Source organism: Mustelus asterias, chromosome 17 (genome assembly GCF_964213995.1).
Source record: "Mustelus asterias chromosome 17, sMusAst1.hap1.1, whole genome shotgun sequence".
Taxonomy (NCBI): domain Eukaryota; kingdom Metazoa; phylum Chordata; class Chondrichthyes; order Carcharhiniformes; family Triakidae; genus Mustelus; species Mustelus asterias.
Window position 1 is genome coordinate 47,629,852 of NC_135817.1, and position 14,103 is coordinate 47,643,954.

The 14,103-nt window shown below is 41.3% G+C and overlaps 1 protein-coding gene across 5 annotated transcripts in view; it reads right to left on the reverse strand.

The window, feature by feature from the left end:
* The window catches only part of bcor (BCL6 corepressor), a 232,448-nt gene that overhangs the window by 64,147 nt on the left and 154,198 nt on the right, over positions 1–14,103 (reverse strand). The window lies entirely within an intron of this gene.

Sequence of the window (14,103 nt, forward strand, 5' to 3'; positions counted from 1 at the left end):
GATTAGCAGACAGTTTGAAAGAGCATGTATTTCATCTTTGTATCTTTAAAGTATAATAAACAATAAATAATGTAGGTTATTGTACATTTAAAGTCACCAAAATGAAACTGCTATACTAATGATCACAGTCCTCAGACCACATCATTAATATTACTGGTTACCAACAGCAAGTTTTAATTTGTATATGGCAAGTGATCATTAGTGATCCTTTGATCTACAAAAATCAGTGTTGCAGGTCATAATCAGTACCACGTTAACTTATTTTAAGTAAGTGCATGAGATGGCTTTCCCACAAGTCTTTGCCTGTTGCAAAATTATTCGAAACAATTGTGTACTTCTACTCAGTGCCACATGTGCGGTCATTAACTGTCGTACTTACTCTATGCAAAGGCAAAAGAAAGAAACCTGCTGAACCAAAATTCCACTCCAAGTATACATGCTCATTTCAGACCTAGAACATATTTGTTCTAATTTTACATTGCTAAATAGCACTTAACAGAATACAATGAGTGCAATGCCAACTTTGTGTGAAATTAAGTGCATTGTTCACTGAAAGCTTTATCAGGCATGATTTATGCAATATCCCTCAGATATTTCAGAAACAGTATTCAGCAACTTCTTGCGCAATTTCCATCAGAGGTCTGCCAGACTTTTTGTAGAGTTTATACCAAGGACCAACATTTATTTACCCACATCCACCGGCATTCCTTTAGAGCAATGGGAATGGTAAATCTGATTAATTTTTATACTTCTTAGTCTAGGGTATCAGGTCAACTCTCACTCTCGGGACTTGCATCAACTCCACTGTCACTTGGCTGGGCACCGTAAATTCAGCACAGCCCTAGAACCCAACTTGGTGCCCTCCTGTGCCCCCCCCCCCCCCCCCCCCCCCCCGGCCCAAAGAACACGACAGTTTCCTAAAAAGGATTTTATTTTTAATTCTCATCTTCTGAAGTGGTGATTTTAAAAAAGGTATATTGCACCCAAGAAAGCAGGGCATCAACCAGTTCAGCATGACCAGGGAACAAACCTGAGATCTTTCTGTGAACATAGTTCAGTTCTACAACATATATAGTGCTTTTGCAACAGTGGTCTTCAAAAGTGAACTGCAAAGAACTGAGATTGAACATCAATATTATTTTACTCTGGTAATTTCAACAGACGTTTTGAATACTTTAAGGAAATTAAGTAACATAATGTGATTATGCTGCATCTTTCCTGGGCCTGTGTGTGTTAGGCTACTGATGATAGCTTTTCTCCCCTGCATTTGGGCTTGAAAAGTTGTTCCAACCACTACCTATGATGTAATCAGTAAAGCAAATGATATGGCCTCAGTAACGGCATTTTTTGCAATTACCAAAATATGCTGAGGACAACAATTTTGCAATAGAAGTCCCAAATACAAATGCCAATTACCGCGCATTTCCAGCAACAAGAAACTCAATTGCTGCCATAAATCTCTTGTACTCGTGATCCAGTATTTCCGACGTAAAATGTCACCATGTGCTTCACAATTTTTTCCACATGTATTTACAGAATACTCAAGTCAACATTTTAAAGTTTGATTGAAATGCATCACATTGGCAGTTGCACATAACATCAGTAAGATAGAAGTGACACAGGGCAGAATTTTATGGCTTTGTCTGGGGGGGTGTGGGGCTGGAAAATGTGGCGAGCCGTTCAAAACTCCACTGACTTTGGTGGAACCAGAAGTACCACCGGTAGTAGGGGCCATAGAATTTCACCCATGGTTCTTTTCCCTCATCAAAATTGGTTTAGTGAACACTTTTTGTGCAAAGAGGACTCCATTAAAAATGTTAGTGAATTTATAGAAAAGAAGGTAATAAAATAAAAAGCAATAGCAAAATAGTGCGGATGCTGGAAACCTGAAATACAAACAAAGTGCTAGAAATACTTAACAGGTCTATGGAGAAAGAAACAAAGTTAAAATTTCACATCCAAACTGAAAGTTGAAATGTTGGTCACTTTGTAATTATATTTGACTTTTTTTTAATGAGGTTGGATTCTCTGACTTTGCCTGCAACTGGGATTCTCCAGTCCTGTTGCAGTGAGCAGAGACTTGGCTGACAGCAGCAGCGGGGTGTGAATAGCCAATGGTGACATATCCTTTAACATAGGCTGGAATTCTCCAGTCTCTCAAGCCCCGTTACTGCCTCCAGCGAGAACGGAGAATTTAGCGATCAGCCAAATCTCCATTCACAGCAGTGGGACTGGAGAATCCCAGCGTGGGCGAGGTTAGAGAATTGGTTATAATCTCTTGGTGGCACGGTGGTTAGCACTGCTGTCTCACAACGCCAGGGACCCGGGTTCAATTCTGGCCCTGGTCACTGTCTGTGCAGAGTCTACATGTTCTCCCAGTGTCTGCATGAGCTTCCTCCCGGTGCTCTGGTTTCCTCCCACAGTCCAAAAGACGTGCCGTTTAAGTGCATTGGCCATGCTACATTCTCCCTCAGTGTACCCGTACAGGCACTGGAGTGTGGCGACTAGGAGATTTTCACAGTAACTTCATTGCAGTGTTATCGTAAGCCTACTTGTGATACCGATAAATAAATTTTAAAAATATGTACTTCATGCTATTTCCCAGACAATAAATTACCTCGAAATGAAGTCACTTTTTATGGAGGGAAATGTCACTTTGTACTTGACAAGATCCTACAAAAAACAATGACACAAGTGGCATTGAGGAAGGAGTGATGGGAAGGACAATGGAAAAACAACCTATCCCTCTTCAGACAGTGAATGGAATCTTAAGCATCCAACTTAAGCACTAACACTGAATACTACTATCCAAATACTGTCATGTCACCCTAGATTGTGTGTCAAGTCCTGGAATTGAGCTTGACCTCATGGTCATCTATCAGATAGAGAGAGGATAATACAAAATGAATGTCTCCAAAAATAATTAAAAGCTCACTTCTAAGATTCATAATTGTGCTCTCCTAAAATAGTTAAACAAGTATATCGAGCAGTGTAGTTGGGAATAGAAATTTGGGTGTGTCCCAACCTATGGTAGATGGGTTGTGTCAAGTATCCATTGTTTCCACGCTAGCTCATTTTACTGTGATGAACTGTCTCATTCTACACTGTAGCACTCAATGTGCTTCTAATGCACTAGAATTGTCAATGGCACCTCCATATGGATGGATGACTCTCCAGCAATTTTTACCATTGCTGAGAGTTCCTCTATCACAGCAACCCTGTGACCACTCTCACCAAGTTGAGAGGTTTTAAATCAAAAAGAATGGAGTGACTGATCATCAACATTGGCTGCATTTATTTCCATAGCTACAGCAATGAAGCTTTGTTCTGACTGCACCAGTGTCCAATTGATACTGAAAATGAACTTCCAATAAATTTTTGAAACTTAGCAGTCACTCAGGCTCAGATCTGGGTTGACTGAGATACTAGTTGATGGGCTGTGATGGGCCATCCGAGTTACATCTCTGTCATATGGACCAGTAACGTTCCCAGATTGATCTTCAGGTCATACATTAGCTGCAACACTCTGCTTCAGGTAGGATGATCAGTGCTTCTAATTGCAAGCCAACAGCTCCTACTGAAATGCACACTAGAGACATTCGGTAAGGACAAAAATTGGCCTTGGTTGTGATGTTCCTGTGTGTGATAGTCTAGCAGCATTCAGCATTAAGGTGAACAAATAAATAATGGGAACTTGTGCAAGTACCAGACGTGATCACTGTCTGACACAGAAGTTGATGCCTTCCTGAGAGTAGAGGGAAGATATTTTAATACAGCTTTTTAAAAATGTAGAGCAGTAAATACAGACAAAGCTACTTCCATTAGGCACCAAAACCTACCTAGATAAATGGTTTCACCAGCACTGGCACTCTGTTGACAACACAAACATTGGCAGAAAGCCTGCCATCTTTTACCGCAGCCTAACTCTTGGCCAGCCTGTGCAGAGTGGGCCATCAGTGCCACTTCTCTTTGACTGACCATTCCAGACCATCTTCAGCCATGAGGAAGTAAAGGTCAGGAGAAATAAAATTGTAACCTGCAGCTCGAAAGCAGTTTTGATGATGTTATTCCCAGTACTCTGAAATGCACCCACGGCGTAAGTGGAGGCTGATTCCACAATGCTGAGAGCCAAGGCAATGTTGTAGAACTACTTCAAGACGTGCTGGAGGAACTGACAGGGAGGAGTTACTGAACTTGACAGTGTGAGGGAACTGAATTAACATTGATTTACAGTTATTAACCCAGTCTGCTTCAAGGACCTTGGCATTTTAGCTGTGCATGTTAATTAAGCTCTTTCACACTGTCGGGCTAGGGAACGTCACCTAGCCAGTACCCCCACAATGATCTCATCAGCAGTCAATGTTTCAATAAAAATTAAACTCAACAGGGGTTGACAGAAACAAATAGTAGGGTTTCAAAATAACATTTTCTGCAACGAATACACTCTCCTTAAAATGAGTTTTTGCACCAAGTAGGTGGTTAAAGAACAAGGAGCACTTATGCTAAATTCTAAGTAAAGCATTCAGACTTAAAACTCTTCCCGTTACCAATGAAAATGGTCACTGCAAATCACAAATATATTTCAATTCATGTGGCTACATCCAAGAAACAAAAACATATTATCACAGCAGTACTGCAGATGCTAGCTGCAGAGAGTGAAAGTCTGGAGTTTTGTTAGGTGTGAGAGTTTGAGAGAAGTTGGGGAGGGAGGTATTGCTGTGTCTGGTTTCCCTTACTACGTCCACAGGTCAGAGGGGCAGGAGCAGAGAAAGGCCAGAGAACTGGGTGATAAGTTGCAGCAGTCCAACAACATCCTGTGAACACACCCCCTGTAATATCACAGGTAAGTGTTTCGTAGGTGAATATTTCTCTCTTCTACCTTTCTGGACTTGCTTTGAGATTGAAGGCTAGGAAGAAAAAAGTTGGGTGTGAAAACTAAGTATCAGTAAAATTAAAAACAAATTGAAAATCTAATTAAATAGAATAGAGCTGCAGGGCCAGGTGAAGTGTTATAGCTGCAACCTGTGAGATTTGGTGGACCCCATTGTGCTTAATAGCAACCACATCTGTAGCAAATGTTGGTTCCTCAAGGAACTTTGGCTCAGAGTCATTGAGCTGGAGGCTGAGGTTCAGACATTGCGACACATCAGGGTTGAGGAAAGTTACCTGGACGCTGTGTTTCAGGAGGCAGTCACACCCCTTAGATTAACCACTTTGTATTCAGTCAGTGGTCAGGGACAGCAGGGTGTGACTAAGAATGAGGAAGGTAGAGTGATCCAAGAGAGAGCACTGCAGAAGCCTCAGACCATATCCTGTCCAATAGGTTTGAGATTCTTGCACCCTGTGTGGATGAGTGCAGGGACCATAGGAAGGATGAGCAAACTGACCACGGCACCGTGGTACAGGGAGCCATTCAAGTGGGGGGGAGAAAAGACCGACATAGTCGTACTCTCCTTGTGGGGAGGCAATGGCCTAGTGAGATTATTAATCCAGAAACTCAGCTAATGTTCTCAGGACCAGGGTTCAAATCCCGCCATGATGGTGGAATTTGAATTCAATAAAAAAAATCTGGAATTAAAAATCTACTGATGACTATGAAACCATTGTCGATTGTCAGAAAAACCCATCTGGTTCACTAATGTCCTTTAGAAATGGAAATCTGCTGTCCTTACCTGGTCTGACCAACATATGACTCAGAATCACAGTAATGTGGTTGACTGTCAACTGAGCTCTGAACAAGGACAACTAGAGATGGGCAATAAATGCTAATGTGGAGATGCCGGCGTTGGACTGGGGTAAGCACAGTAAGAAGTCTCACAACACCAGGTTAAAGTCCAACAGGTTTATTTGGTAGCAAATAAACCTGTTGGACTTTAACCTGGTGTTGTGAGACTTCTTACAATAAATGCTGGCCAGCCAGCGATGCATATGTCCCATTAATGGATTAAAAAAAAGTTAGGGATTGTATAGTCAGGGAATAGACACTGTTCTCTGTAGCCAGGATCAATAATTCCAAAGGCTGCATTGCCTGCCCAGTGCCAGGATTCATTAGTTTAACAATACATATGGCCACAGCTGATCTGAATGGGATTTTGGGTCACTGCTAAGTTGGTCAAGACCTATTCAGGGAAGCTATGAGCGCATGTTTCATTCAATGATGAAATGAGGCTCCATTGCTCATTTCAGATGTGGATCTTTACCAGCTCCAACTGGTATTTCTAGTTCCAGAGTAGCTTAACCAGTAGCCCTTAAAAGGAATCACTAGAAAGGCCCAACAATTTTTCCAATTATATACAGCTGTAGTGTTCTGCTTGACTCCACACAAATCAACTGACTCCACATAAATCAGCCCACTCCACCATCTCCATTCTAGACTTTTATCTGGGCCTTGATATTGCTTGAAGTTTCTAAGACTCTACAGCTGAGATTTAATTTTTATTTGTTCATGGAATATGGACATCGCAGTACTTGTTGCCCATCCCCACCTGCCCTCGAGAAGGTGAGCTGCCTTCTTGAACCGTTGTAGTTCTTATGGTGTAGGTACACGGATAGTGCTATTAAGTAGGGACTTCTAGCACTTTGGTCAAACAATGATGAAGGAACAGTGATATGGCTCCAACTCAGGACACTAAGACTTGGAAAGAATCTTCCAAGTGGTGGTGTTTCCATGCATCTGCTAGCCTTGTTCTACTAGGTGGAGGAGGTTGTGAGTTTGGAAGGCGCTGCCTTGCCAAGTTGCTGCTATGCGTCTTGTAGATGGCACATCTGCTGCCACTGTGCTCTGGTGGTGGATGGGGTGTAAATCAAGCCAGCTGCTTTGTCCTACGTGGTTTCATGCTTCCTGAATGTTGTTGAATCTGGTCGCATTCAGGCAAGTGGGGAATGCCAGACTCTCTCCCTCCTATACCTGGTTAGACAGGAAATACTCAGGGATGGCATCAGGACCTGGGATATTGACTGAAATGTAGGATTCTAAGGGGTATCTTATGTTAAGTTGTCTCCTTGAGTAATCTGTGGGACAGCTCTCCCAATTTTGGCACAAGTCCCAGATGGTAGTGAGGGGGCCTTTGCAGGGTCAACTGGGCAGAGTGCGCTTTCATCCTGTCTGGTGTCTAAGTCATTGCTAAGTGGTCCATCAGGTTATATTCTTATTTGAAATTTTTGTAGCAGTTAAATACAATCAAGAGACTTGCAAGTCAATTTCAGAGAACAATTATGAGACATTAAGAACATTAAGGTGAATTAAATGGGTTTTAATTACAAACCCGTAATTTCACATTCATCATGACTGATGCTAGCTTTTTTGCCAGATTTATTTAATACACTGAATTTAAGCTCCCTAACTGCTATGATGAAATCTGAACTCATGTCTCTGGATCATTTGTCTAGGCCGCTAGGTTACTAGACCAGTAATATAAACACAACGCTACTGAACCCTCTTTTATTGGATACAACAAAGGCTACGTGCCAACAACATCCCAGCTGTGGTGCTGAAAACTTGTGCTCCAGAGCTAACTGTGCCTCAAACCAAGCTGTTCCAGTCCAGCTACAACACTGGCATCTACCCAGCAAAGTGGAAAATTGCCCAGATTTATTCTGTTCACTAAAAGCATGAGAAATGTTATCTAATCCTTTGCCACCCCTATTAGTCTATTCCCAATCATCAGCAAAGTAATCTAAAAGGTGTTGTTGGCAGTACTGTGAAGAACACTCACTCAACAATACTGTTTTCACTGATGCCCAGATTGTGCTCCACCAGGACCACTCATTTCCAGACCTCATTACAGCCTTCGTCCAAAAATGGACAAAATAATTCTTACCCTCTTGACACCAGCAACTTGCCTCATTCATTCTTATGAGGTCGGTGAGCAAATTTACTCTGGTCCTCAAGGTGTTAATTTCCGCTGCAATTGTGTCTGCTTTGGGGCACTAAAGATTGTCAGCCCCATGGTGTTTTATACCAAAATCCACTTCAGCCGAAAAACATGTTGGAGAAGCAATCCCAATCAAATTCCATTTGAGTTTAGGCTATGTGAAAAGTTTCATTCACATTTGAAAATGTTGACAAATTGACAAAGCAAGATTCTGTTATGTAAAATGTTTGCAGCTGACTGTTGGTCAAGATCATTGAAGAATATTTGCACATACACATAACAGGAACTCTGCAATGCAGAAGGGATTTTAGAACAACATGTGTCTTTTTTAGGCTCCCCTCAAGCAGATATTGTTAATTATACAGTGATTTAAATACAGGACATTACCCGGCTTCAGTGCTGCGTGATTAATATTGAGGACTGCTATTTGCAAGTAAAACAGCAGGCAGCAGCATCTTCCATCATAACTACGTAAACTGCAGCACTAGTCACTACTGTGAAGAAAATCTAACATTTAAGACACTGTAGGCTCTAGGGTTGCAGTAATACTGGATCGCTGGTGCCTATCAAAACACAATATGGTCTTCCACATATGTGGATATGTTAGATCAGTAAGCTATCAATAAGCTCGGATAATGCTGGTCACTGCAACATCACTTCTATCTAACAGCAGTAAACTTCAACACTGCTGCGGAATTATTTTTTAAAAAATAACATATTTCCTTTCTTTCACTTTAGTTACTAATATTTGTCATGAAGTCCATTGATCTGTGTGTCCCTGGATACTAAATTAGAAGTCTGTGAGATTGCAATATTTAAGGTACAGGGTGTTCCGATGCACTTTTGCATTAGTTTCTGTCCAGTAACAAGGGTGGGACCTCAAAGTGTTTTGATAGGTCCCCAGATCAGTTCAAGGGTCAGTGAACAACCAGTTTCAGGACAGTCAGTTTCAGGGGAGTCAGCCAGTCACAGGCACAGGGACACAAACAGGATTCAGCTAAGTTAAAGAAAGAGCTGTGGGGAACATACTTTAGGTAAAGAGGGCCATTGGGACAAAGGCACAGCTTTGGAGCAGTGGTGCTTTGCTTGGCATGGCCATAGATTTGAAAGTGTGCATGTCAACTAGTGTTTGCGTGTACTCAGAAATCCAGGGAGGGGGGAATCTTGGAGCCGAAACTCTGAGGTGGGCCATTTTTAAAGCCATCTGAATGGGGGAGACTTTTGGAGAGAATTCTCAGGCAGGATCTTCAAAAGGTGGAGATTGAAAAACTTTGAGAGAAAGAGAAATTTCAATGAGATTGTTTGACTTGGTGTTTACTGATGTCTGTGTGGGTTCTTGAAAAATCCATGGACTCTGTCTTGGTTGCATCTGTTATTTACTCTGTAATGTGGTTTGTTCAACCACAGTTCATCTGGTAATTCACATGTACCTCACACTTGTCCTGAATGTTGGAGTAAAAAACATATTTTAAATTGCTTTATCTTTAGGATATTGTATGGTAAAGTTTTCCTTTTGTTTGTTCAAAACCAGTGGAATCTTGTTGCTTTATTACAAACTCAGGTGTCTTGAATCTCAACTTTTATCTACTTTAAAGGAAATGTCCCTTAATGGATCTAACCCCAGCGATCTGGCCAAGGATCATAACATATTAAGTATTTACTGAGCATATCAATATAACAGTTATTTACAATGTTGATATTCAGTTGAGCGTATCATGATATATATTGAAAAGTTAACGTTTAGAACAGAATGTTACACTCCCACCACCCCCCCCCCCCCCCCCCAAACGAGGTGGGATCGGGGGTGGGATGCATAAAATTGAATGGACGTGGTTCCCCCAGGGAAGCCACCCCCCCTAAACCCAAGTACAATTTCACACTTGAATGGGCAGGGTCTCAGACAGCGAACCTGCCCATTCACCTATTAAGATGCTCAAGTAGCCCAGTCTCAATTTTTAGGCTGGTGGAAATGGGTGCAGGTAGTATGGAAAAGTGACATCTGCTCTTTTCCCCATCTCAGACGGGAAGGAGGGGTGTGCCGCCCCCCCTCCCCTCCCCTCCCAGACATCCTCTACCTTCCTGCCCCTGGGACCTATCTTTCCAAAAGGTCCTGAAAAGTTAAGTCCTCGGCAGAGCACTGCAATACCGCTTCTGGCCACTGCTGCGCTGTGCCTGGCTGGGTTGAAGAGCTGTTGGCCAATCTGATTGGCTGACAACCCTCGGGTGAGACTTCCTGCCGAGGGCAGGCGGAAGTCCACCCACTGCCAATCAACACTCAATTGAGTGTTAAATGGCTGTGGGAGTTAGAGAGTCAGCAGCCAATCGCTCACCATTCTTAAAATTCTACCCTTAAAGATCATCAAAGGGGGCATTTAATAGGGTCAATGCACATCATCAGAATAGGATGAAGAGAAACTCAAAGGAGGAGTTAACCAGAGAGAGTGTCATAATGGTTTAACAAAGACACTGCCAAAAGATTTGAAGCTGAGAAAGATTTCAGTGGTATGTGGCAGATTTACAGAGCAGCAGTTTACAAAGTAGATTACAAACAGTTTACAAAATGGGTCGGATGAAAGAATACACAAGATAGAAAATCCATATACAGCAAATTAAAGAAAAATAGATGTTAGAAGTATTTTTAGAGCTATATGGTGCAGCAGAGGCTGGAAATCTCAGTGTAAAAGTTGTAAAATTCTTGAATAGAACCGGTTCACAATATTGAGAAGCAAGAGCAAGCAAGTCACATTCATTTCAGATTCTACTCCATGATTACTAATGCATGCTGAGCTCTAGTTTTTATGGCATCAGGTGGGAACATGATGCTGAACATTCAATTGTTAATTTAGCCCCCATTAGGGCATAATTCTTCAGGTGCTGGTGTAACAACAGCAATATTGATTCTGCCATGCATTATGCATGTCAATGGAAGTGACAATTAGGGTAGCTGTGCTGATATCACCCATTTTATGTTATTACGCAAAAGTCAAACTTATCCGTGGTAGGTTATTGCATCACATGCTGTATTACTGGACACACAGAAGAGAAGGTGAATTATTGCATCTCAGTTAACATGACAATACAGCAAAAGAACGAGTTTCAGAGTATTACTGAAATACAGGGAATGAAGAGAAACAGTCAGGACTCCCACACTGGTCAGCCTCCAAAGACGGGTTGCTGCAAAGCGTACACATGAAATGGTTGGCTCAGCTTTGATGCATTCTACAATCAACTAACTTTCCAATGCACTGGGCAGAATTTTTCCAATGGTGGGGTTTCTCGCCCTGACACCGAAGTAGTTGACAGGAAATCTATTCATACCAATGCAAACTGCCTCACAGCCTCAGAGGAGGCAAAATGCGAGACTTCAGTCAAGAGCAGAAATTCCACTTGAGAGCGCTACTGGCAAATCTGATTGGAGCCCCCAGGAATCCCAGACATTGGGAGAGGTACTTGATCTCAAAAAGCAGGGGGAAGGGGTGGGGGTGGTCAGTAACTAAGACATCCCCTCCCACCCAAGACCCAGCAGAACATCTTGCCTGGCATCACCTCATCCTGATTCCCTCCTGCCACATTCAAAATTGAGGCCATTAGTCAACCACTTAGCGGCCTCAACTGGGATGAGGGCAGACCACCTTAGCCTTGCTCTGCCCTGCCCCCATATCATTGCGGACAGGCGGAGAATAGGCTGCCCAACGGAGGCCTGTAAAATTCTGCACCTAAGATCAGGGCTCATGTCCAAAGAACAGCCACCAAGTAAGATTTTGGAACTGGGCTATATATCCCAACAAGTCACATCTACAGTACAAATAGGGAAAAGCAGAAAAATCAGAAGGAAATTTGGAGTGAAGAGGTAATCATTGTTACAGTTAATTATGTGCAAAGACTGATTTTACGTTCAATCACTAAAGTACTAGGTGAACAGAAATTCAACTTCTTTCATCTTTCAACAGCAAACGAAAGGACAAATGAAATGTTGTTAGTTCATTCAATAGGGGGAAATGCAACTATAACCAAAACATACATTGCTGCCATTTTTCTGGCCATGATCAGGCCAAGTTATCAGCTTGATCACAATATGCAATGCAGTCTTGGTAGGTGAGCAACCAGAATTGTGACCTGCTAAGCTATGCAAGCTAGCACATGGTCTTATGCTTCAAAGGGAGCACCCTGCATTGTAAAAAGGGAGGAGTCCAACACACAGGAAACTAACATCTGTGTATCTGCTTCCATTTGGTGCACTTGTATGCAATATCAATAGACCAAAAGCTTGCGTGCTCGGTATTTCAAGTTTATGCAGTAGCATATTATATGCTTTCATCCAAATAATTCCATGCAAAACAAAAGGAGGCTTTGTAGCTTTCTGATGAAACATTTTTAATTTGTTTAAAGTTGGGTATCAGTAAAAATTGTATCAATAAGTGACAGACAGATTTGCGCTGTACAGTGTTAGGTGCGGTTATGGAGGACAAGACAGGCAATAGGTTGGTGATGGAATGTGGTGGAGCATCTTATTATTAATCTCAGGTTATGGTGACTTGACAGAGCCATTTGGCCCAACTTGTTTTGTGTTCATGCTCCACATGAGCTTCCCTAAACTAATGGCCTCGTCCCTCCCTGCCCTATAAAGAGGTAATCCCTTCTTCCTCATGTATGTATCAAGCCTCTTCATTAATACATCAATACTTTCTGCTTCGATTATATCATGTGGCAGAGGGGTCCATGTTCTTACCACTTTCTATGTAACAGAACTCTTCCCAAATTCTTTGGTTTTATTTGTTCTTTTATTCTGGAGCTTCATTGGCAAGGCCAGCATTCATTGCCTGTCTCCAATTTCCCTTGAGAAGGTGATCGTATCACCTGCAAATTTGAATGACGTACCTCCAACTCCTCAGTCCTAATCATTTAAATACTGTTCCAACAATATGGAAGCCTGCAGGTGACCACTTCCCACTTTGAGCAAAATTCCTTAAGTCCTATACTCTGTTTTCTTAATGTGTAGTCATCTTTCAATTCATTCTACTTCCTGGTACCTGTTAAGATCAGTTAACATACCTCCCTTTTAGAAATATGTGTATTTTTATTATAGTTTTCATCTCTAGATGTGTTTTTCTTATCTCATCTTTTAGCCAACGTTCTAGTATTTTTGCTATTCACAACATTAAACCACCTGATCTCAGGTTCCCTGGATCAGTTCCAACTCCGAAAGTTAGAAATTGCACATGTTGTCTACTTTATTTTTCTATTGATTATGTCTGGATACTAGTATTTCAGATGTCTTCTCCCTTTGAATGTGTGTGTGTGTAATCCATCTGAACTTTAAGATTTGTCATCCTATCGTACTGATTGTAATATTCCTCTTGACCACTTCTACTATGCTCATTTCCTCTTTGTCTCAGAAGGGTATATTCAATGTTACCTCCCATGAGATTATCATGCTCATCCTTCTGTAACCCTATCGCCATTTTAATTCTCCACTTGCTACTTGTGCATCTATAAAATGCTTCATTAATTTATTTTTATATTCTTTGATATTGTTATTTCTTATTTCAAATGATATGAAACTTGGCAAAATAGCGGGTAATAATTAGTATAGTTATAGGCTTCAGTATGGTGTAATAGGCAGAAGCATGACAAAAGAAGTTTGATGCAGAAAAGTGTGAAACAATAATACTTTGGGAGGACTAATATGGAATGAATTATACCAAAATTGTATCATGTTGAAAAGGTTTGGGAAAAAGGCTTTGGTGTACATATACTAAAATCTTAATAAGGTGACATGGTAAAGGTGATTAGAAAGATGAGAGAGTTACTCGGATTTAGAAATAGATGAAGAGAAATAGTAATGTAAATAAATCAAGCTAATTTTTATAACTTTCTAGTTACACCTCAACTGGAGCATTGTGGATAATTCTGGTCACCCATTTGAGGAAAGACGCAAAAGCCAAGGATATGGAGGAAGATTACTAGGATTTTTGCAGAGATGAGGGACTTCGGTTATGAGGAAAGGTTGGAAAAGGTTAGGACTGTTCTCCTTGGAAGCAACCTAACAGAGATTTTCAAAATGATGAGAAATTTTGGTAGAATAGATAGGGGTAAACCATTAATTCACTCCGGTGAGTGGGTTAATGTCTGGAGGTCATGGATTCAAAATCATCAACAAAATTCTAGAATTAAGATGAAGGGAAATGCTTTGACTCAAAATCATTGGGATTTGGAACATTATTTGAAA